This window comes from Pteronotus mesoamericanus, unplaced genomic scaffold (assembly GCF_021234165.1).
Source record: "Pteronotus mesoamericanus isolate MK-2021 breed Mesoamerican mustached bat unplaced genomic scaffold, CSHL_Meso_final contig_56, whole genome shotgun sequence".
Lineage (NCBI taxonomy): Eukaryota > Metazoa > Chordata > Mammalia > Chiroptera > Mormoopidae > Pteronotus > Pteronotus mesoamericanus.
In genome coordinates this window covers 10900883-10926954 of record NW_026555201.1, presented here as the reverse complement: position 1 = coordinate 10926954, position 26072 = coordinate 10900883, and the positions used below count along the sequence as shown (strand labels likewise).

Genomic DNA, 26072 nt, shown 5'->3' with positions numbered 1-26072 from the left:
AACCAACTGAGCTACCTGGCCAGGGTTCAGCTACAAAGGTTTTATAGGAACACTGCTTTCAGATACTGGAGAAACCTGTACTTGATTGTTTCCTAGGAATTTTCAGTATAAACTAACCCTTATCAAAAAAATCTCCCTCAGAATCTTAACTCATTGCACTGATGGTTAAGAATGATAAAGAGAGACTTCTGGTCAAGATAGAGGCATAGGTAGATATGCTTCACCTCCTCATTCAACCACAAAAAGAATCACAACTAAATAAAAACAACCCCCAGAATTGTCAGAAAATCAAACTGTATGGAAGTCCGACAACCAAGGATTTAAAAAAGTCACATTGATCCAGATGGGCAGGAGGGGTGGAGAGGTGGAGAAGCATGGAGAAGTGCAGAGAAGTGCAGAGAGGTGGAGAGGCACGGAGAGGCAAAGAAGTGCAAAGACACAGAACTGATGGTTCCACATCCACATGTGGTGGATAAAAATCAGATACCTGAGGAGTGAGGAATCCCAGCCCCAGACCAGACCACGCAGCCCAGGGTTCCAGCGCCAGGAAGTAAGTCCCTATAACTTCTGGCTGTAAAAACTAGTGGAGACTGGGTGGTGAAGAAACTGCAAGACTTAAAGGGCCCAAAACAGATTTAAGACTTACACAGACCCACTCCCTCTGGGATTCAGCACGAGAGCAACAGCTGGAAGGGCACAGGTGGCATACGAGAAGAAAGTGAAATAACTGGCAGCAGGGCGAGTGCCAGAGGCCAGGCAGCACGCAGAGCCCTCCCCCACACAGAGCCACAGAGCAGTGACATGGGTTGCCCCACCCTGGCGATTACCTAAGGCTCTGCCCCATACAACTTACAGGTGTGCTTTTCTACAACTATAAGCCATGCTACTAAAACAAGGAATGGAAACAGCTCTACCTAATACATAGAAACAAACACAGGAAAGCTGCCAAAATGAGGAGATGAAGAAGTATGGCCCCAATGAAAAAACAGAACAAAACTTCAGAAGAAGAACTAAATGAAATGGAGATAAGCAATCTATCAGATGCAGAGTTCAAAACACTGATTATTAGGCTGCTCCAGATCTCATTGGGTACTTCAACAGCATAAAAAAGACCTAGGCAGAAATGAAGGTTACATTAAGAGAAAAAAAGAAAAATCTATAGAGAACCAAAGAGTGAAGGGGATGAAGCCGAAAATCAAATCAACGATTTGGAACATAAGGAAGAAAAAACCATTCAATCAGAAGAGCAAAAAGAAAAAAAAAACTGAGAATAGGGTAAGGAGCCTTTGGGGCATCTTCCAACATTCCAATACCCAAATCATAGGGTTGCCAGAAGAAAAAGAGAAAAAGCAAGAAACTGAAAAATTATTTGAAAAATTTATGAAAGAAAACTTCCCTAATTTGGTGAAGGAAACAGACATACAAGTCCAGGAAGCACAGAGTCCCAAACAACATAGACCCATACCAAGACATCATAATTAAAATGCTAAAGGTTAAAGTTAAAGAAGAAATCTTAAAAGCATTGAAAGAAAAGCAGATGGTTACCCACAGGGGAGTTCCCATAAGACTGTCAGCTGATTTCTCAAAAGAAACTTTTGCAGGCTAAAAAGGAGTTGGCAAGAAATATTCAAAGTCATAAAAAGAAAAGACCTACAATCAAGATTACTCAGGAAAGTTATCATTTAGAATTAAAGGACAGATAAAGAGATTTCCCAGACAAGAAAAAGCTAAAGGAGCTCATCATCACCAAACCAGTATTATTTGAATTTTTTACAGGGTCTTCTTTAAGAATAAAATAAAAAATATGAACAATAAAATGGCAATAAATTCACAACTATCAACAATTAAATATAAAAAACAAAGTAAGCAAACAAGCAGAACAGAAACAAGATTATAGATATGGAGATCATCTGGAGGGTTATCAGCTGGGAGGGGGAAAGGGGAGAAGGTCGGGTAGGGAGGTAAGGACAAAAAGTATAGTATATTCAGTATTAAAAATGTAATAATTAAAAGGACAAAAATCAATTTTAATTTCATAGATATTTACTCTAGATCAAGTATTTCTCTAGAACTCAACCCACATTTAGACAGTCTACAAGAATATGTGTGTGGAAGGGTACTTGATCTACTTACTTGAACAAACATTATAGCTGCCCAATTAGTCCAAAAAGCACAAGTGAATAAAATAACATCATAAAATGCTGTTCTGGTAGCATAGAAAAATCAGCAGTGCAGATAGACTTGTACTAAGGAGGAATTAACAAGAAATTTATGAAGAAATACTCTAATGTGGCTGACATCACAGTAACTATGTGAGTTTATCTTGATGATATTTCCTCCAAAACCAAGTGGTATTTGTCCCAAGTTAAAGAACAGCTTCCATTTATTATTCCTATATATCACTTTTTTAAAAATACTTCAAACAGAAGTACCTAGGTCAATTTAAAATATAAACTGATACAGAGACTTAAAACTTACTGTGTACTCTAGAGATAGTATTAATTCTAACTTTTAAAACTTTCCTAAAGCAGAGGGGCAGTTTCATTGTTTTTCAACAATTACAAATAACAAAGGATAAAAAGAGTAGCACTTTGTATGATGTGCTCTCACTACTTCAAAATACATTTGTCTGCCCTGTCTCTCCCTCCCCCTTGTCTGTGCTCACGCGTGATATCTCTACCTCCCCACCTTGGCCGTGGTCTCTCTATGGCCCTCTCCTTCTTGTTGACCTCTCTTACACTCAATAACTGGCTTCTAAACACTGATACTGAGACAGAATTTTATCAAACTGTAGTGTGGCCAAGTGAATTACAGTAAGTCACAAAATGAGAAAAAGAATCAGAAATTATTCAATTAATTAAAGATAGATAAAATTAAAGCCACAAACTTTCAACTTCATTTAAGATGTTTAAATACATAAGATTTTAATAAGCTTCGTAGAGTCAACCTAACAGATTTATTTACAAGATTCTGAGCTAAATATGTTAGGGGAAAAAATTAATACAGTTTAATACAGAGGTTATGTGCAGAGTCTTTGGAATCATTGCTCTGAGTTTGTGCCCCAGCTCTGCAATGACTAACTGTGAACCGGGGTAGGCTACTTACTCTCTCTTGGCCTATTAGCTTATGTCTAATGCTGTAGGGACAATGTGTCATAATGCTTGTGAGACACTTAGCATAATTCCTAGCACACAGTGAAGGTCCAACACATATATCTAAAACATCAGGTGCAGTGAACAACTTTCATTCTGTCTAGCATCTGAACTTACCCTTCTTAGGTTTGGGAAACTCTCCACTTTACGACTGCAGAAGGGCAAATAGTACCCTACATCTTAAATTTAAGAATTTCCCCTCATCTTATGATTTCAAAAGGTCAAACACTTTTCCACACATCCTATACATGGGCTTTGCCAAACACATGTGCCCAGCCCAGACCGGACATGGGAAACTAGCGAGTGGGAAAAGCAGAAACCAGAGGGAACTCTCTCTCTCACTACTGGTGGAATAACTGCAGCCAGGTCAAGTCCAGGGCAGAGGTGACAGCCTTCAGAGTCATCCAGAGCTAGTGTCACTGGGGCAGGCTGTGGCGTCTGTCTGTCTCTAGATGGTGCTGGCATCCTCATGGGAATCATTGTGCAATGTGATTTAAGGCATTGTTTCTGGCTGCTTAGTCTTAAATCTGGTTCTCTAACCCTTGCAACAGTTTGATGAACCACTAAGCTCTACCCAATATCTTTTTAAAATACATGATATGTTTGAATTGGTTTTTACTGCCACCAAGAATTCTGACTGACACATCAGGGAGGGGTAACTTTTATTCTCACCTGCTCCATTGCCACAGGGAAAAAGATTATTTTTAATCTTTACAAAGAAACACGAAAGTCTTGTTCACATTCCACCTATGGATTTATCCTGTAAAGTCTTAGAAAAGTTGTTTTTAAAAATTTTGAATCATCTTCCTAATTTAGAATATGAGAAATGTCTAATCAATTTTAAATTTATTTCAAAGAAACAGAGTAAAAGAGAAAACACAGGAAAATACCTATATCCGTGGAGAAACTACCACTGATGTAACAGAAATTATTCCAACATGCCTATAACTACCCTCTACAGCTTTCTTCCCAGCAGAAGCTTTTCACTTGAGCTTTTCTATAACCAAGAAATTCCCTCTGTCTCTTGAGGGTCATTTTAAGGTAAAAAAATTTTAATTATTAACAAAAGGCCTTAAATATTCCTCTTTTAACAAATAACTCAGTAAAGAATCCATATTAACAAAACTATTCAATTTTCTATTAAAACAGTACATAGCAACTCACTGCCTCATTACCACAGGCTGATTTTTCGATATGTAAATCACACTCCTCTTCCTCTGCTAGATTTCTCTGCAAAGCTATTTTATAGTTCAGTATTGCTTTTCTCCACTGTCTAGAATGTTAAAGCTCAAATAAATTTTATTTATTAATTTATAGTAATTTAGCAATATAAATGTGACGGTATGGAGAGAGTGAAACTGGGGATTAAATGTTTTTTTGTAAATCTCAGAAGCAAGTCACCATTTAGAGTTGAGACTATGTTGTAATGAATAAGGAACAATCTAAATCAACCAAACATAGCTTTTTTTAAAAAAAAAAAAGTGATAGTTTTTTCAGATTACAATTGAGAGAAAAAAAAATCAAGCACTGGAAATGTATACTGATATCTAATATCCACCTAACATTAAAAATAGAGTAAATCCCTGAATGTTGGTAGAGACTGTGTAGGGAAAACATCTGTAGAATTTTTGGGTTCCTGAAATCATGCGTTAGAGCTATGCTGTAAGATAGAAGTAGTTCAGGCCTTGAGAGTTATCAACTTACCCAAAGAGCCTATCTTCTGACTTCTAGCTGGGTGATGTCATTAAAACATCTTCAGCTCATCCTTCAAATTAAGTCAAAATAAAGTTAATTGAACACCATATGATATTGATTCCTGCATTTAACTAACAAAAAAAATTGTAAACTCAAGGCAAATGATTTCAAAATCCAACTGTTAATACTCTTTAATATAAATAAAAATCTGATTTATGTTGATTTATAAATACTGTGGACTTTTCAATGTAGATAGAATCATCAAAAAAATGTAAAACTTTTTAAGGTGTTCATAAGTTCATTTCTATGTAATTCCCAAAATGTGTTTAAAAATAAAATCATTTTTGCTTCTACGCTATCGGCTATTTCATTAATCACCAATTATAATTTATTGGTTGTTATTTACTGCATGTCCTTAGAACAGAACTTATACCTAAAAACCATGAATTTAAATGTATGCCATTTAACAACAGCAACAACAAAAAAATTTCTGGTCACAATCTATCTGCCCTGAAAGGATTTAATCCCTTACGGAAAAGTTCCTTTGCATTTGGTTACCTTATACTAAACATAGGAGCTTCCTACTCAGGGGAGAAGAAGAAAAAGTTCACACAAAATCTAATCTTCTTTAAATGAAGCACGGTCAAGTCAGCCTTACAAATTAGCTATATTTGCATTTTATAAGAAGCCTATAAGCAGCAGTGCTAAAGGACCTAAGGCTAGCTCTGGATTACTACTTTATTATGAAGAGTAATTTATGCTAGGAAACAACAGTAACAGCCAAAACATTAAAAAAATAAAAAAATAAAAAATAGAAGAGCTAATGACTCCTATCAAAATAAGGTACAAGAACAAAAAGTACGTAAAACCCAAAGGAGAACAGGGAGAGAATATGTATATAAAGAGGCAAAATAAGGTTTACAGCAAGCACAACAACTCCAAGGCACAAGGATTATTTCCCTCCTTCAAAACTGGCCAGCACAGATGACATGGGACAGACAGCTTTATGGAGCTTGACACAGGCATCAGAAACATCTAGAATACTATTACAAAGCAATGGAGTTGTCAGACCAAACAAAAACATTGCCATTCCTGGTTTGGACTGACTAGAGGAAGGGTATGGAGAAAAATTAAGTGGCGAATAGGTATACAGAAAAACAATAACAGAAGAACCTCAAATATTTACTGAGCTATTTCTTATTTTATATTTCTAGGTTACATATACTCTTTCATTTAATCCTAACAATAAACTTTGTAACTACTTATTATGCCCATTTTATACATAGAAAAAAACTGAGGTTTACAGAATTTGAGAGAGTAAGTGGTAGAACTGGGGCTCCAACAAGGACACAAGCACTTTACCACTCCTTTTACAGAACTCAGCAACTGACCTACCCTCTATCCATCCACCAATGTAAATCCACCAGAACAGATCTTTAAAAATAAAATTTTAATTCTTTAAGTAATAACTTGTTTCTAATTGAAAGTCTAGAAAATATAATGAATGTACTAAAATTCACTTCTTTTTATTGCTTTTATAATTAATATTTTAATGAACACCTTGTACATATAAATCTCTGCGCACATTTTTATTCCCTTTATAAAGTATTATAAATGGAATTCTGGGTCAAAGAGTTGTGAATACATTCTGCCAGAACATCTGATTTTAATATTACTGAAACGATGAAGGGATGATGGTTCCTTGAAAGGAACAACCATGCCTTATTCACCCTTGTATCCATAACACCAAGGCATATGAGCAAGTGGTCAATAACTGCTGAATGAATGAAGGTTTCTCTTCCCTCAGCATAGGGTCTGAAGGGAGAATTAAATAGAATGAAATTCTCCCCAGTTAGAAGACAACAATCATGCTAAATATCGAGTTCATTAATGGGCTGCATAAAACTCTTTTTAGGAAAGAACAGCATAAATACTGACACTGCCATTCAATATAGTTCCCTATGTTTACGAGTATGGATATCTTTTATTTAAAGAATATAGTATTTTAGTAGGTATACAGCAAACTGAAGACATTATTTCTCCCAGTTTAAGTTACTGTCTAAATGCCATAATCTGTTATTGCCCATGGAGCTCATTTAAGAACATGTTCATATATAAAATTCAAAGAATTAAATATTTTATTTATTTCTTAAAAGATTTTCTTTATTTTCAGAGAGAGGGGAAGGGAATAAGAAAGAGGGAGGGAAGCATCCACTGGTTTCCTCTCATACCCTCCCAGATCAGGACCCTAACCTGCAATCCAGGCATGTGACCTGACTGGGAATTGAACCAGTAACCGTTGGCTTTGTGGGACAATGCCCAACCAACTGAGCCAACCAGTCAGGGCAAAGAACTAAATATTTTTTTAATTATGTTTTATTACTTATGCTATATTTTATATTTAATTATATTTTATTTTGTTACAGTTGTCCCAATTTTTCCCTCTGTTCCCCTCCTCGCCCCCACCTCCACTACCTGAGGCAACTGCCACACTGTTGTCCATGTCCGTGGGTAATCCACGTATGTTCCTTGGCTACTCTAATCCCTATGCTGTATCTGAGTATTTTAAATCCCCATGACTATTCTGTAACTGCCAATTTGTACTTCTTAATCCAATCCCTTCACCTTTTCACCAGTCCCCTGACCCTACTCTCTTCTGACAGCCATCAAAACATTCTCTGTACCTATGATTCTGTTTCTGTTCTGCTTGTTTATTTTGTTTTTTAGATTCATTTGTTGATAGATATGTATTTATTGTCATTTTATTGTTCATACTTTTCAACTTCTCCTTCTTAAAGAAGACCCTTTCACATTTCAAATAATACTGGTTTGGTGGTGATAAACTCCTTTAGTTTCTTCTTGTCTAGGAAGCTCTTTATCTGTCCTTCCATTCTAAATGACAGCTTTGCTGGACAGAGTAATCTTGGTTGTAGATCCTTGCTTTTCATCACTTTGAATATTTCCTGCCAAATCCCTCTAGCCCACAAAATGTCTTTCGAGAAATCAACTGACAGTCTTATAGGAGCTCTCTTTTGGTAGCTAACTGCCTTTTTCTTTCTGCTTTTAAGATTCTCTCTTTACCTTTAGCCTTTGGCATTTTAATTATGATGTGTCTTGGTGTGGGCCTCTTTGGGTTCAGCTTGTTTGGGACTTTCTGCACCTCCTGGACTTATCTATTATCCTAATCAAGTTAGAGAAGTTATCTGTCATTATTTTTTCAAACAGGTTTTCAATTTCTTGCTATCTCTCCTCCTACCAGCACACCCATGATGCAAATGGTAGTACACCTGAAGCTGTCCCTAGAGGATCCTTACATTATCCTCATTTTTTTGGATTTTTTTTCTTCTTGCTCTTCTGTTTGGTTGTTTTTTATTTCCTTACGTTTCAAATTGCTGATGTGATTCTCAGCTTTATCCACTCTTCTGTTGATTCCCTGTAAATTGTTCTTTATTTTCATTAGTGTATCCTTCATTTCTGACTGGATCTTTTTTAAGCTGTTGAGGACCTCACTAAGATCCTTGAGCCTGCCAAGGAACTTAGTGTGGTCCTATGTGTTTGTTCCTATGTATTAGGTAGAGCTGCTACATCTTTCTGGCTTGATAGAGTGGCCTAATGTAGTAGGTATCCTCTGGGATCTCATGGCACAGCCTCTCCTATTACCTAAGCTGAGTCCTCAAGGTGCACCCACTGTGTAGGCTACGTATAACCTCCTCTTGAAGTTGAGCCTTGAATGCTGTTGGCACATCCAAGGTCAGCCACTGCCTGTGTTCTGTCCAGAATCACACAGCATAACCTACAAAGCGATGTGCAGATGGCTGCTACCCGTGCTGGGCCTCAAGGTGCCCAGGAGAGGTCACGCTGTGCACCAGCTGCTGCTAGTGCTGGGCCTGGGGCAACTTAGCGAGTGGTACAGGGCTCGCTGAAGCCACATGCTGCTTGTTTAAGAGAATTTAGTAAAATCTGAAGCATGGGCCAAGACAAGCCATTTGTATGGAAAAACCACTGGAAACAGGTTGGGTAGGTCCAAAAGCTGGGTGGGGCAGGGCCTCAGGGAATCGCCAGGGCAGGGCAAACAGTGTGAAGCATGTTGATGGAGTTTCAGATATGGTGCCAACCTGCTGACTCTGTGGCTCTGCGCGGGGAGGGCTTAGAAAAGAAACAATGGCCCCTGCGAGCATTTCTGTCTGGGAAAACGCGGCCTGCCCCCCGCCCCCTCTTGCCCTGATGCCAAACAACTCAGTTCTTCCCTATGTGTCTCTGATGCCTATCAATCTGCTGCCTCAGCACTGGGGCTAAGAGGGAGTGAGTGCATGTAAGTTTGTGGGCAGGCCTCTTAAGAGAAACTTAAGTGCCAGGGGTTCCAGAAGTTTCTGTCTTCCAGAGCCTCAATCCCTACTGGTTTTTTATATTCAGAAGTTATGGAGACTTATCTCCCTGGCACTTGAACCCAGTGCTGTGGGGCCTGGTGTAGACCTGGGACGCCTTGCTCCTGAGATATCTCTCCCGATTTTTATCTGCCACATGTACCGGTCTTGATGTGGTTTCATATTTAATTCCGTAGTTGTACGACTTCCGTTCAGCTTAGTTTCTGACAGTTCTGAATAATGATTGTTCCACAGTTTAGTTGTAATTTTGATGTAGTTGTGCGTGGAGGTGACCGTGTTTACTAAGGCCGCCATCTTGACCAGAAGTTAAATATTTTAATAATAGCTAGATCTGTCACTTTATTTACATTTTTCTATCAAAAATCATCATCTAGTATAATCTGTTTCTAACACTATTACAGAAGGCAATGTCCACATATAGATGAAAAGGATACACCACAAAACAATGTACCAGCCATTGATCTTATATTTCAGATGTACTCATTTAATCTTCACATTGCATGATAGCTATTACTATTATCTCTTTTATAGGTAAAGAAACTGAAGCACAGAGAGGCTAAGAAACTTGCTAGTTTTTTGAACCCAGACATTCTGGCCACACCTCAACTCACTACAAAGAACTGACTCCCAGTAGCAAGCAAAAAGCATTTAACAGTTTCTGGCTCAGCTTTCAGTGGACATTGGTAATGAAGGGCCCAGGAAATTCAATCAATCCATATGGATTATTCATTTAGTAAATAATTATTTCTTACCTATTATGGACTAAAAACTATCAGAATGTTCTCCAAATGTTCAGAAATATTATGTCTAAGAAAGAAAGATCAAGACCAATCATATAATGTACATATCCAGTGTAGATAGAGAGATCTAATGCAACAGAATGAAACAGGATCGTTCATGGGTGTCATGGCACAGGAGTAATTAACTCTGCCTAGGGCACTCAGAGAAGTTGTGCAGAAGATGAAATGCTTCAATTGTACCTTGAGTAACAAACTTTTACAGAAATCTCTATGTAACAGTCCATCCCCCCAAATCACTTCCCATGGAAGGGCCAGGTTCTCACTGCTATAAAAACTGCTGCTGTAGCACAGAACCTATGTCTGGAAACAGTGGCACCATCTTAGATTTGCTAGTGGAAGAGAGGAGGGGACTGCAGGGTTTAAATAGGTCTCAGGATTCAACTCCCTGCCAATACAATGGGAACCACTGGGGGGCAGGGGGGAAAGGTGCCCATCTAGCAAGTTTAATTTTATAGCCAAAATAGCTATACAATTGCCATTATTTATTTGGGCATACCTGATTCTAAATTCCTAATTAAAAAAATTTTTTTAAAAGGTAAGAAATGTAGGGGGAAATCAGGCCTTCAGTTAAGCACAACTAACTTTGACTCCTGATACCTCACCTTAAAAAGTTAGTTGTTTTAAAAGCATAAAATCCATAAGGATACAGAGGATGGGGAAAGACACAACAGCAAGTGATAGCAGTGAACAATATTTGGAAAGTTAGAAAGGGAGAAAAGTGACAACTAACCTAATAAGACCAAGAAAGGTGAAACCTAAACCTGAGATGAAGAAGCAAACTGACAGAAAGCAGAATAAGTCAGTTAAGTGGCCCAAGATTTGGGGGAATTGGCAGTTATAGTTTAATAGATATAAAGTTTCAATTTGGGACTATGTGAAAGCTCTGGAGACTGAGGGATAGTGAGTAGTAGTTACACAACAGTGTGAATCTATTAATTGCCACTGAATTGTACACTTTAAAATGGTTACAATGGTTAATTTTATGTTATGTACATTTTACCATATTACCGTACTGCAGCAATTTAAAAAAAAAAGCAGCAGCATCGCAGTAGCAGCAGCAGCAGCAGCTGGCTGACCGGTCCTGGAGAGGTTCAGGTACTAGAAGCATGATGAAGACAAAAACAAAGGAAGGGTCTGGAAACTAGGGGGCTGGCTGAAAGTTCGTTTTAGTAGCCTCACTCTGAAAACCAATCTTATGGCAACTCTGACAAAAGTCTAGAGATGTTCCTCCAAAGAGAGTAGACCAGAGACCCTGATTTAGGAACACAAGTCACAAATAAAAGAAATGAAGACAAAATGCCTTACTAAAAACAGGAAGAATTATGTAAGAGTCTGCATTCTAAACAAGATCCAGAAGGCATGGAAGAACAAAATGGATTACCTGACTGTATCCAATAATATTGAAAAGCATTTTAGATTTGTCAGAGAAGTACAAATCAATTAATCATCAGCATAAAGTACACAAAATTTTAAACTCAAATAATTAGGAGAACAATGAGCTGAACAACAAAAAAATACAATCATAGTGAATTTTGTGGCTCAGCTGTCAAAAAAATTGCATAACCATAATTTAAATAGTAAATAAAGAATCTACCCCCAAATCTGCTATCCTATAAAAGATGAGAGAAAAGGAATCATGTGTAAATATTTGCAGGTGGTACAGAGATTAAGGTTACTAAGCCTCACTTTTCTTAGAAGGAAGTCAGTAGCTTCTGTCTAAAATGAATAAGCCAGCAAAAAGCAGAACTGACTTAAAAAAATAAAGATACATATCAGAACAAAGAGCTAAGAAAAAAAATTGAACCTGAATCCCTCTAAAGACTGGGAATTGGAGGTAGGAAGAGATGGCTAACTGATGTTTTTATAAGCCTTGAAATATTATTTGACTTTAACTCTATGTATGCACAAACTTTTTTTCCTTTTTTTAATTCTCACCCAAGGACATTTTTTCATTGCTTTTAGAGAGAGAAAGAGAGGAAGAGTGAGAGAGAGAGAGAAAGAAAAACATCAATGTGAGAAACATCGACTGGTCACTTCTGTAGGCTCCCCACTAGGGATGGAACCCACAACCCTTCAGTGTACAGAACAACACTCCAACCAACTCAGTCACACCGGCGAGAGCCAAATATTTTATTTTTTAAGTAAACAAAAGTTTAAAGAGGTAAAGCAAATTTTGTCACGATATTAGAAAGATCTAAAACTGGCCCTGACTGGTGTGGCTCAGTGGGTTGGGCATCGTCCTACAGACCAAAAGGTCGCTGCTTCCATTCCCCACCCACCTCCCCACCCACCCGGGCAGGGTCCCCAGCTGGGGCATGCAAGAGGCAACCGACCAATGTTTCTCTCTCACATAGACATTTTTCTCCCTCTTTCTCCCACTTCACCTCTCTCTAAAAATAAATGAATCTTTTTTTTTAAAAGATCTAAAATTATCTAAATTAAGTATACATCATTTTTCCCAAACTATTATACTGATTTTTGTCAACTAGCAGTTTCAGTAGTATTGAGGTCAATAGTACTATTTTTTTAATCCTCGCCCAAGGATATGTTTTTTACTGAGTTAAGAGAGAGAGAAAGCGGGGGATGCAGGTGTGGGGGAGACAGGCAGACAGACAGACAGATAGATGTCAATGTGAGAAACATCAATAGACTGCTTGCACCCCAACTGGGGACAGAATCTGCAACCTAGGTATGTGCCCTGACCGGGAACTGAACCCACAACTTTTTGGAGTACAAGATGACACTTCAACCAACTGAACTGCCACCTGGTCATGGCCCAACTATTTTTCTTATAACACAATTCATGAACTGCTATATTATGCAATTCAAAGGAGAAATACTTTGGGCATGTAGCAATTCTAAAGCCTAACTGTTTAAAACCACTCCATAAACACAGTATTTTATGTATGCCTTTCCTCCTAAGAACATGTATTTGGATGTATTTATATAAAAGCTTATGTTACTTGTAACTCTTGGGTAAAATCCAAATTTTGACATTTTGAATGACTAGCATTTGTAAGCACTAGTGATGGCAGCGTTGAACTTACTACAGTCAAAATGTCAAACTATACAAATGGACAAACTGAAAGGCTACTTCATGGAAAAAATGCAAAATACTAAATGCACAAAAGAAAACAGGAAACAATCTTATCTGCAAGAACTATAGCAACTTGAAACTTTTTAAAAGTCACATTCTTGTGGGCAAAATTCACCAACTAAATATAATCTAACATACTTCTTCTACAGTCAAAACCAGAACCTCATTCCAGGGAAAAAACAAACAAACTTCTAAGTACAAGATTAAAAAAACATGAGCAACTACATCAGAATCTATTGAAATTTTTTAAAAATTAATGTTCTTTTCATATAAAAACTATGAGACAGGGCCTAGTGGGGTAGCGCAGTTGTTTAGAGCACCGTCCTGATATGCCAAGGTTGCAGTTCACTGCCTGGTCAGGGCACATACAAGAATCCACGAATGAATGCATAATGAGTAGAACAACAACTCAATGAGTGTCTGCCTGTCTGCCTGTCTGTCTGTCTCTCTCTCTCTCTCCTCAAGAAAACAAAACTATGAGGCTTAGCTTTTTCAGCAGTACCAACCGACTGGGCTAATTTACAAAATAGTTATTCAATTTCATGTATCAGCTATGTAACGTATTTACAAATAATTAAACAACTATTACAAAGGCTTAAGAGCATTAAAATCCAATATGTTATTTTATATTGAACATCCACACAATGAAATGAGAAACAGAGTCAGGAATACAGCTACCAAAGAAAACCTCAATTATTTATCACTAAGTGCCCATATGTCAGGGAGCATGAGAAAGAAATGCATAGGAGAAAAGTCCTGCACTCAGGGAGTATGGAATTTAGAAGTGCAAGGAGAAGAGGTAAAAAGTGTAGTGGTAGGGATGCCAAGGTTAGACATGGGGAAAAAAAAAACCGACCCATAAACAATATAAAACTGGGAAATGACTGAGTACTAAACTATACAATATAAAGAATAATTACAAATTTGGATCAGAGAAAGTTATTAGTGGGCTGAAAGAGGAAGTAGGCATTGAACTGGGTGGGCCTCAAAAAATTAGAAAAGTATTTTAAGAAATAAGAGAAAAAGATCATCAATGCTACTCTCCTCCTCTAAATTTTGCTGTACTCTTAAATTTTTTTCATACTGAAATTCGGGGGCGAATGTATGTAAAATCAAAAAGTGACAGTAATCTGAAAGAGAATTGACCGAGGTAAGAAAAAAATAAATATAGTAAACAGAGTTCCCCTCAACTTCAAAAAATGAAAAACAAAAGGAAAAAAATGAACAACCATATGTCTTGTGTGTCAATAAATGTTCACATTATTTTGATTAACGTCATTCCACTATTTGAGGGAGAAAAAAAGAGTAAAAGCTTTATAATCCCATTTCCATAATGAAAGAATGACAAAAAAAGTTTTGTTTAGCTACAAAACTACCTAAGGACAGCTAAGATTTCCTGATTCCCAGTCCTATAATCTATCCATTATTTTACACACCTCTTTACACATTAAGTATTTTACACTGCACTTATTATCAACCTCAATCTCCCATAAAAACCAAAACATTAGGATGCTATAGCTACTATTTAAAAAATGTCCATTTTAAAGTATGCTGCATTACATAAGAACTAAATGGGTCTCATTTATTTAAACCACAAAATTTTTATGACCAGACCATGTGGCCTTTTCCAGCAAACTGAGACATTACTATTCCAGTGCATCATCTAGTCAACAGGCCATTCTGATGATCAGAAGGAGAGAGGATGCTGCTCAGGCAAATTTCAAAGCTAGTCAGAGTTACAGAAATTCATTTATAAAACTTTTCAATGTATAATCTAAATTACTTTGGTTGTATGCTAACAACTGCATAGACAGGGATTGAAATGCAAAGAAAAATACGTACTTTAATATACCTAAATGAAACACAAAATAATCACATTCATGAATTGCACTCATAATTATGCCCTATTATTAGTTAAAAACTTAAAAGCTTTCTCAGGAATTACAACTAATATTACTTTTAACATCTCAATTTTTCCCTTCTCTATATTAATAATACCTTATTAGTTTTTCTACATCTACAAATCAGAATCTATGTTTATTAGTGCATACCAAACCAAATTCACATTCACCATAAACTGAAAAACACTCATTGGTCCAGCACCTGGGAGTAATGGTCCTTCATGTTCTCTCTCACTTCCTTCTGTTTTCCCACACCCAAAGGCATAAATCTCATGCTCTTGCATTACACCCCCACTTGAAACCCCCCTGAACAGTAGCCAAACACTCTATCCCCCTTCCACAGAGATCCAATACTGAATTAACTGATCCCATGTACATAGTATACAGAAGGATGTAACTAAGTTTCCTTCCAATATTTTTATATGTGTTTATGTGTGACTGAGAGGAGCAGGGAGTTTTGAATGTAGGCACCAAAGAGCCAAAGACAACCCTTCAGCCCCGTAAAGCACCTGAGTCATAGTACAAAAAGCAATGTACCTGGAGTGGAGGAGCAGTCTCAATCCCAGCTCTGCCACTTTCTTAGTTGAGTGACCTCCTTCATCTAGCATTTCAACTTGCCATGTTCAGCCTCCAAAAGCACATCTAGGAAACTACCTTACCTTAACAGTCTTTGATACTATTCATGCTCTTTTTTTTAATATAATTTATTGATTATGCAACTGCAGTTCTCCCAAGTTTTCCCCCTTTGCCCCCTTCCACCCAGTACTCTCCTTCCCTCCAGGGATCCCCCGCACTGAGATCATGTCCATGGGTCATGCATGTAAGTTCTTTGGCTTCTCCATTTCCTATCCTATTCTTAACCTCCCCTTGTCTATCATGTAGCTACCAATTATGCCTTTTAATCCCTGCACCTTTTCCCCCATTCTTACCCTTCCCCCTCCCAACTGATAACCCTCCAAATGATCTCCATATCTATGATTCTAAGTTGGTTGTTTGCTTAGTTTGTTGTTTTGTTTTTAGATTCAGTTGTGAGTTTGTTGTCATTTTATCATTCATAGTTTTGACCTTTTTCTTAAATAAATCTCTTTACTATTTGATATAATAAGGGCTTGGCAATAATGAATTCCTTTAGCTTTACCTTGTCTGGGAAGCACTTTATCTGCCATTCCATTCTAAATGATAGGACACAGGATGTATGTCCTTGTCTTTCATGCCTTTGAATACTTCTTTCCAGCCCCTTCTTGCCTGCAAGGTTTCTTTTGAAAAATCAGCTGACAGTCTTACGGGAACTCCTTTGCAGGTAACTCTGTGCTTTTCTCTCGCTGCTTATAAGCTTCTCCCCAACCTTTGGCATTTTAATTATGATATGCCTTGGTGTCGTCTTCTTTGGGTCCAATTTGCCTGGGTCTGTACTTCTGGGACTTGTATGTCTGTTTCCTTTGCCAAATTAGGGAAGTTTTCTTTCATTATTTTTTCAAATAAATTTTCAATTTCTTGCTCTCCCTCTTCTCATTCTGGCACCCCTATGATTCGGATGTTGGCACATTTGAAGATGCCCCAGAGTCTTCTCATTCTCTCCTCGTTTTTTTTAATTCTTGTTTCTTCATTCTGTTCTGGTTGATTGTTTATGTCTACCTTATGTTCCAAATCACTGATCTGAACCCTGGCTTCCTTCCCTTCACTGCTGGTTCCCTGTGGATTTTTATTTCATTCAGTGTAGCCTTCATTTCTTCTCTTATGCTTTTGCCATACTCAGTGAGTTCTCTGAGCACCCTGATCACTACTGTTTCGAACTCTGCCATCTAATAGGGTGGCTATCTCTGTTTCACTTGGTTCTTTTTCTGGGATTTTGTTCTATTCTTTCATTTGGGCCATTATATCTTTGTCTCCTTCATTTGGCAGCCTCCCTGTGTTTGTTTCTGTGTATTAGGTAGAGCTGCTTTGACTCCCTGTCTTGGTATACCTATTAAGTTGTATAGTGCAGAGCCTTAAGTATTCGCCAGGGTGAGACAACCTGCTTCACTGCTTTCTGCCTCTGTATGTAGGGGAGGGGTTAGAGAGGTGACAATGCCACTGTCTGGCTGGTGGAGGCTTGCTCGGCACTCGCCCTGTTTCCAGTCAGTTCATCCACTTCCCATGCAACTGGCAGCCCTCTAGCTGCTGCCCCGGTAGTGGTTCCCAGAGTAGGTGGTTTGCCTATGTTCTAGGATTGCACAGGCCCTTTAAATGTACTCTCCCAAGAGACTGGCAGTTTCTTCCACTGAGACAAACCTCCACTGGTTTTTACAGCCAGAAGTTATGAGGCTGTATTTTCCCAGTACTGGAACCCTGGGCTGTGCGGTCTGGCCTGGGGCTGGGATTGCTTGCTCCCAAGTTGTCCCTCCCAATTTTATCCACAGGTGAATGCGCCACCACCGCTGACTCTACTGCACACCACGTTCTCTCTGCTCTGGCTCCCTGTCTCCACCCCTTCTACCCATCTACATGAATGTGGCTTCTTTAAATCCTTGGTTGTTGGACTTCCATACAGTTCGATTTTCTGGCAGTTCTGGGTGTTTTTTGTTTTGAGGTTAGTTGTGATCCTTTTTATGGTTGTGCAAGGAGGCAAGTTTGGCTACCTATGCCTCCATCTTGACTGGAAGTTCAACCATGCTCTTAACTACTCCACTACGCAGCCATGTAGTAGTGCTGCATGGATCTTTATTTCTACTTACCTTCTTCAAATGTGTTACGTTGATTTTTAGCATATATCTTTCTGATTATGTCTCAGATTAACATTTAACATTATATTACCTGAGCCTATCAACAAGGAAATAATTATAGTGGGTATCAAAAGCAAACCAGGAACTGGAATCAGGGCTTTATCAATCACATTTTAAAAATCAATGATGAATAATAATACTCACTAAAGTACTTCATTAACCATTCAGGAATTTATTATTTTTTATTCTCTAAAAATGTACCGGCTCATGTACTCCCATGCACACACACAACATGCACTATTATATATTAAATTATTAGTCTGTTTCAGTGATCATGTATCAGACTAGTTAAATATTTCAACCAACAAAATATGCCCCAATGGACAGTTTAGATATCATTTAGCTTTAGCTGCATTTTACTGATAACCATAAAATATGCTATATACATTTCTACAGCTCACCAAAAATCATATCACCTAATTATTTTCCTTCCTGACACCACAAAATTTTATCTAATAGTTGAATAAAGGTATTAGCATTTATTAAAGTCTCCTTGAATATATTTAAGTTATTAATAGTATTAATATCTTACTAAAATTACTTTACCTAAAGAATACACATTACACATCAGTCCTGGCTGGAGTGGTTCAGTGGATTGAGTGCCAGCCTGTAAACCGAAAGGTCACCAGTTCGATTCCCAGTCAGGGCACATACCTGGGTTGCAGGCCAGGTTCCCAGTTGCGGGTATGTGAGAGGCAACCCATAGATATCTCTCTCACACATTGATGTTTCTCTCCTTCTCCTTCTCCCACCCTTCCCTTCTCTCTAAAAGTAAATAAATAAAATCTTTCAAAAATACGTATCAGTACTTTCCCTATTTATCAGCATTCTAAAATACTGAATAAGTTAGAAAAGAGTTAATTATAACTCTTTGAAAGATCCAGGATCAAACAAAATGATATAGAACCCAATTAAAACAACAAAACCAAATCTACTCTTTGGGGATATAGGACCAAAATGAGACTTCTGGAAATCTTATTAACATTAAGACAATAAACTAAACTTTGAAACAATTCCCAGCAGTGTTAATGCTAAAAGTGATTCTTCCCCTTGAAGAGAAATTTAGGCAAAATAAGCATGGATTAAAAGCCAACTCAAACAGTGTTAGAGTGAAAATAAAAGACATCTGAAGACTTTACTGTCCCATAATTTTTAAAACCACTAGGAAAAAGATTTAAGCTTAAAGTAGAACAAAACCATTAATTAAAAAAATACAAAAATAAAAATAAGAGAAGAAAAATTAATGAAACACTTCTGGCAGAGAAGGGAGAGTGAGACTCTTAATTAACCAAAGATGAAAATAACAGAAAAAACGTCAAAGAACTCATGTGCAGAAACATTTTTGGAATTTGCATCAAAAATTAATCATACAGAGTAACCATAATAAAATGAAGTCCCATCTACTGTGCTAAAGCATAAGGAGTTTGTATCATTTTTTCCACGAACACTCAGTGAAGACTTTTCCTCTACCATAAAAACACAAAAGGTTTTTGTTGGTGCAATTTACTACGCCTATTCTCAGCCCTAGGATATTTTTGTACCCAATCTCAAATTGGAAATGGGATGCTATCTGTCCTCAAAATGTCGAGTTATTGGCAGAAACAGAGCTCCATGTCTAATAGAACTTTTATGCTCCACTAGAAGTCTTTTAAGTGGCATTCTTGTTTAGATTTAACTAAGACCACCTGTATATTTTAAAACATAGATTAAAACTTATGGGACACAACGTTCACTGATATAACCAATCTGAATGTTTCTGTAGTATGAAAATATATTCAGTACTAATTCATCCTTAAACCTTATCATTAAACAGATTAATTCATATTATGTATTTCCTTCATTTTATGGAATTAGTTTTCCAAGGTTAACTACACAGCGAATCTCATTTTCCCACCATCGTAAAGGCAGAGAAATGTTCCCACAGAAAGAGACTCCTAAAACATTAAGGCACTTTCAAGAGCAGATAATGAAGAGATACTCAAGTCTCTTTTAACACATCTCTTTTCTGCCCAAATCAATTACTTCTACAGCAGTTCCCAACTTAAACATGGTACATTCCAAAAATGATTTGTTGGTTCATTGCTTCGGAGTCATGTATGTCTTTTTGCTCCACAGAATCACTGTTGTGTATGGTGGTTAGGTGATGCAGTACAGTACTGTGCTACAGGTACATTACAGGGTTTTGTGGCCTGGCAACCACCACTGTGTATTTCATTTATTTATATTTTGTCTCATTCATTAAATGGGGGGAGGGGGTTATGGCTGAATGATGGTATGTAACAATTTAGTGATTTTTTTTTTTTTAGTACTGCATTTCTAAAGAAGTGTTTTTAATTGAAAAAGTTTAATCTTAAATTGGGGCCAACCACCTATTTCAGCTTGAAAATAAGGTATCAAAAAAGTATATTCTTAGATATTCTTTAAAATGAATTTTATAATGCAAAGAACAACAAAGTACTATTATGGGTGATTCACAAAAAAATTAGAATTATTTTATCACCATAAATTCTAAGAACTTCTAAAATATGTTCAGAGGTCAGGGACAAATTTTCTTTTCTTTTTTTATTTATTGATTTTTAGAGAGAGAAAGGAAAGGAGGGATGGAGGGAGGGAGGCAGAAAGACAGACAGAGAGACAGACACTGATTTGTTGTTCCACATATTTATCCATTCACTGGTTGATTGTTGTATGTGCCTGGAACCTTGGCTTAACGAGATGACACTCTAAGCCACTGAGTACCCAGCCAGCATCAAATTTTCATTTTAAGGATAACCAAAATACAAGTAATCTATTAATACACTCATCCCCCCCACCAATCCACCCACCAAAAGTAAAAAAAAAACTTCACGTATGTGACCAGTGTTGGTCCATACCCTGGCATATGACTCAATGACAAAAACTCTACAAAGCTATTCCTCAACCCCTGGCTGGTGTGGCTCAGTGGACTGAGCACCGGCCTGCAAACCAAAGGATCACCAGTTCGATTCCCAGTCAGGGCACATGCCTGGGTTGTGGGCCAGGTCCCTGGTTGAGGGCGTATGAGAGGCAACCGGTTGATGTATTTCTCACACACTGATGTTTCTCTCCCTCTTTTTCTCCCTCCCTTCCCATCTCTCTAAAAATAAATAAATAAAATCTTTAAAAAAAAAACTATACCCAAAATATTATCCCTATAAAGATATACAACCAAATTTCCTCAAAGTTAAGATTAAAAAGGGGTAGGGGGATGCTTCCTCTTTAAATAAACTAATTTATTTTATTTGACACTAATTTATTTTATTTATTGAAACTAAGTCTCAATAATAAAAATAAGAACATGACCACAAGGATGTTCTAATAGTTACTTGAAAACCAAGAATGCACTTTCCTCATCACTGCCACGTGCCTTCTCCACACTTCATTTACCCGTTCCAGATAAAACTTGCAAACACAGCAAGAAAGCATTTTATCAATTCTTATATGATGATCAATGTGAACTGGATAAATCCAAATACATGAGAATCACCAGAATTCAGACACTTCCTGGCATGTATTAATAGACAGTATCACATATTGACATGCAAGTAAGTTATCACAAACCTTTCCCTGAATTTTTAAAGCACAACACATACCTTTTTGAAACTCCTACATCCATACTTCTAGGACCTCATCACTCTCTCCTGGTTTTCACTGGTCTGATCGCTAGCTTGCCTCTCGTTTCACAGAAGGTTCCTCTTCCTCGACCACACCCAAGTGTTTCCCAAAGCATGGGATGTATATCCACTTTAGATGGCACATATACAATAATGAATAGCGTCCTAAGAAAATTAGCATGTCAAGCCCTCAAACTTTGTTTTTCATTTCATTCTGGTTTTTTATTTAAACTGAGTAGACTCAAGCTCAGAGGAGTTAGCAGGCAACAGTATCTAGCTAAAATTCAATACTATTATTGTTGTCATCACTTTAATTTTCCTTGCCAACTACTGAAAGCAAGTGATATTAGTTTACAATTTATAGTACCAATATAAAGTGTCTCTATAAAATAAATGTATTTAAGTAAAAGAGTCATTTAAAGAAAAGGTCTGCATTTTGGAGTGGTCCTTGAAAAGAGATGTGACAGAAACACTGCTCTGACCCAAACTGTGGCTAGCTTTAAACTCAGTTCTTTCTCCACATTTTCTCACGTTTGTGATAAACCCCAATTCTCACCTAAGCTCCAGCTTTCAATACAGGACCAGCACATGTAATTCAATACCTGCGAATGAAACCCATTCTCTTCTGTAGACCCCACCACCTCCACCACTTCCATTCTCACCATCAAAAGCTATAGCCGGGTTCTCCTTTACCACCACTCAAACACTCTGAAAACCCAGGCATTATTTTTGACTCGTCCCTCTCTATTCCCCGTTTTATTTGTTTCTATAGTATTCTAGCAGTTACTAATTCATTCATTCCACAAACACCTGCTGTGTTCCTGCTGCATATGAATAAAACTGTCTCGTTTGAGAAAGCCATTTCTTTAAAAACTTCATAATCTATGAAAAGAGATATGTAGCACCGTGGATTCTTTCTCCAAAAATGGGGGTGTGGGGAGGGAATGGGAGGATGTAAGATGGGACAAGCATCCTAACTTCAGACTCTCATTATGTCTTCCTGCCTGGCCTATAAACTGACCTTCGTGAAAGTTGTTGCCTAATATATTCTATATACCTTATATATAGAGTTGCCAGAATGATATTTCTGAAAAGTTACCTTTACTAAATTATTCTTCTATTTGACAGTCTTTAATGGCTCTCTATTGTCTAGAGTAAGAAGAGTTGCCGACTTTCACAGCTTTTCAGGAACCTCTTTAATCTAGCTACAGTTCAACGAGTATAAAAAAATTTTTAAATAGTATTATCATGAGTCAAATATTAGTGTTTTATCAGAAAGTTAAATATAAGCCAAAACTACTTAAGATTCAAAAATCTGGCATTCTATAAAGAATGCTGTTGGGCATTGTTTGTTAATACTTCTAAAATTTAGGTTTTTATTACACCATTTTTTAAAGACTCCATTCTAGAGAACTACATAAAGAACCTAGATTGTGTCAAGCTACAGTCTAGCTAATTGAAAGGAATTAACGTATCTATCCATACAAGTACATACTTGTATTGAGACAGGGACACGGGAAAATATTTAATGTGATTTCTAAGGGTATAAAGTTAATATTAGCAGGTAAGTGACAGGCCACCAGGCACAAAATAAACTAAGCTGAGTATATTCAATATACAATTTTTGCTCTAAGTTCTAATTAGTCTGAGGCAATTGCTATTTTTGTCCTATAACATATCACCTAAAGGTCCTTAGTTCTGTAATATTTAGAAGATATTTTCTTAGCACTTATAAATGCCGTTTCTTTTTAGTCACTTTTACCCAAGAGTATGTGTTCTTGGATGACAAAGACAAAGAACACAAAAAGTTCCTGCTCATTAATGCTCCTCAGCTCAAGGAACATCCAAATGCCTACAGTATTTACAGAATCAAAACCTAGAAGCAACAGGCTGGTATGGGAGAACTTTGTCTCAGATACTATGAGGATTAAGTTCAGGGTCTGCCCTTAAAGACCCGAAGAGTGAGTGACTTCTTAAATTTTGTGCCCTAGGTACCTCCCTGTTTAACCTCAGTCCTCCTGGCCCAGAGTAGAGCCATGGATACTGCTAAACATCCTAGAGTGCATAGGACAGCATCCCACGACAATTACCTGGCCTAAAACATCACTAATGCTAAAAGTAAAGAAACCCTGGTAATAAAAGAACTCTAAGTGAGAAAGAATCCCAGCTCTCTAACTTGTTAGCTAAGAACCTTCAGCAAATCATATAAACTCTAGAAGGTAGTTTCCTCTTGTATAAAATGGATAACATGCTTATGTTGCAGGATTTAGGAGGCTGAATTAATACAGAAGCCGTTAGACACTCTATATAGATGTTAGTTCCCATTCTTTAAAGTAAGTACAAAATTCTCAATCAGGGGTAGAGAGCTCTGGCTTTTCCAAAGATCATTTCAAAATATAAATCACACATGGCACTATAATTTATTTATTGTCTGAATCTCCTATTAAAGTCTAAGCAACTTGAAGGCAGAGTCCTTACCTTATACGACTTTGAATCCTCAGCCTCTACAACAAAAGTAAGTATTGGGCAAGTATCTTTTAAATGGGCAAATAAGCTCTCAATATCTACTCACAACAACAAAGTATTCATTGCATTGCATTGTGGAGAAGTATCAAAGAATGTATGAAAGCAGTGTTTGTTCTGGAGAGATTTTAGAATAGTAAGAGATGCGTAGCAACAAAACAAAATACTCAAACTTAACAGGAGGAGACACTCAAAAAAAAATATTCATGGATTGATGGGTAAAACTCACATAAATAGCTGAGGTCACAAATGAATCTCAATGAGATGCATACAAAAGTTAGAATTAAGCAGATTTAATCAGAGGAGGCCTATTGTTAATTAGTATAATCTTTCAGAGTACATGCAGCTAATATCTTACAAAGGCAATGAAACAGTACACTTAAAGAACAAACATAAAAATGACAAGTGCTATCATTTGTCATTTTAGCAATACTCAGCTAAATTTCATAATTCAGATGATGACAGCATATTTTAATAGGTTGAAAGGCCATTTTAAGCAATTTTTTAAACCACATTAGATTTTAATGGAAGCTTATCAAATTCCTGACATCCACAATCCATCTTAATTATGTTAAATGGCCTGAGACAGAATAAGACCAAAAGGGCTGATGCCCAAATGTCTGAATATCTTGCTGAAAGGCTGAGCTCAAGCATACCCAAAGTGTGTTAGAAGCAACTTTTTAAATGCACAAATATAACAATTATTTTTAAACCAACAATTTTAGAAAAATAGTAGTTGCTAGCTAAAGCTTGTATAAATATGACACTAAGTTTGCAAATGTCAGCAGAGTTTTAAGATCCCTTTCTAAAGTAATAGTCTGTTTTGCTTGGTATCTTAATTTGCCTTTAGTTTCAAAACTGAACTTGCCAACACTATTCCTCTCAAAACCTCAGGAATTCCATTACTAGTTTTAAGCTAAATTAAAGGAAAAGAGATGCATTCAACCCACGGCAGAAGTATGCACAAAGTGTTTGTTGATGCTCATAAATAGACTGAGAAATTTAGACACATCTGAAGGACAACGGCTGCACAGTCAACTCTGTTTTGCTCCACCGTGGAACTGAATAGAAAGAGAATTATTGCTACTACTTCAAGTGAGACCAGCAGAGATACCTTTAAATCAACTAGGATATAACAGAACACTCTCTTTATGTCAGAGCCTCTATGTTTTCACTTCAGGAAAGAATGGTTAGAGCACCCTTAAGAAAAATCCACATGGACCCAAGATATTATTGCCCTCTCCTTCAAAACACAACGCTTTAAATGCCCTCAACACTGCCCACACACTTGCCTACAAAAAATTTTTAAAAAAGAACACACTATAAAAGCTTAACACACAGATCGATGGTTCTTTGTCTTATCACTAGAAATCTTCTTTTCCATTCCCTTTCCCTGTTCTCAGGCTCTATAAACCTCCCTGACAGTTACAGACACGGTCACTCTTCATCTCTTCTCCACTACCTCTCACAAGCCCTAATTCACCTCAACTCGCCTGAATTCCAGGTATGGGGATCCTATGAATGGGACTAATAAACAAAGAAAAGTTACCATAATGGAAAAGAACGGACAATCCCATCTTTCCCATTTCCCTGCTTCCTCCTTTACCCTGTCCCAACCCTGCACCACCTTAAGTTCACTCTATTGCTATTTCTTACTTGTTACCCCTAACTCAGCTCACTGCTCCCTCTAGGCAGTCTGCTCCTTGGTCTGATCACCTTACATGATTCTCCTCAATTCTACTCCCCTGTCTCAGGTAATGGAAGTCACAACCAGGGCCTAGATTTTGGGGAGACCCAGTTCTCGTTGACAGGGATGCAGCAGGATGAACTGAGTTTCCACCAGTGTTACAAAGAGGGGTTCAAATACAATGCAGTATGATGGGCTACATCATTTTTATTTCCTGACCTAGTAAGCTGAACACCTTTTTTATGTGACTTATTGGAAAAATAGGCTAATTCCAAATTCCTCTTTTTAATTCCTGATTTTCCCCTCCTCTTAGCCAAAATCCTTTTTAAATGATTCATTTACAAAATAGAGGTCACCTATATACAAGTAAAATTACAGTAACTAGTAGTAATTAAAACAATACATTTTTGACAAAGTAAACAAGTGAATACAAATAGC

General features: G+C 37.3%; 1 protein-coding gene across 3 annotated transcripts in view; it reads right to left on the bottom strand.

Annotated features, from left to right (window-relative positions):
- FRS2 (fibroblast growth factor receptor substrate 2) overlaps positions 1–26072 on the bottom strand; it is a 110148-nt gene that overhangs the window by 62192 nt on the left and 21884 nt on the right. The window contains exon 2 of one of the 3 annotated variants that reach the window (XM_054580091.1): positions 4857–4917. The exons of 1 other annotated variant lie outside the window; for it this stretch is intronic. The gene's annotated coding sequence lies outside the window, so the exon portion shown is untranslated. Of the gene's footprint in view, positions 1–4856; positions 4942–26072 lie in introns of those variants that run through there. One more of the 3 variants, XM_054580092.1, reaches the window with a different exon arrangement.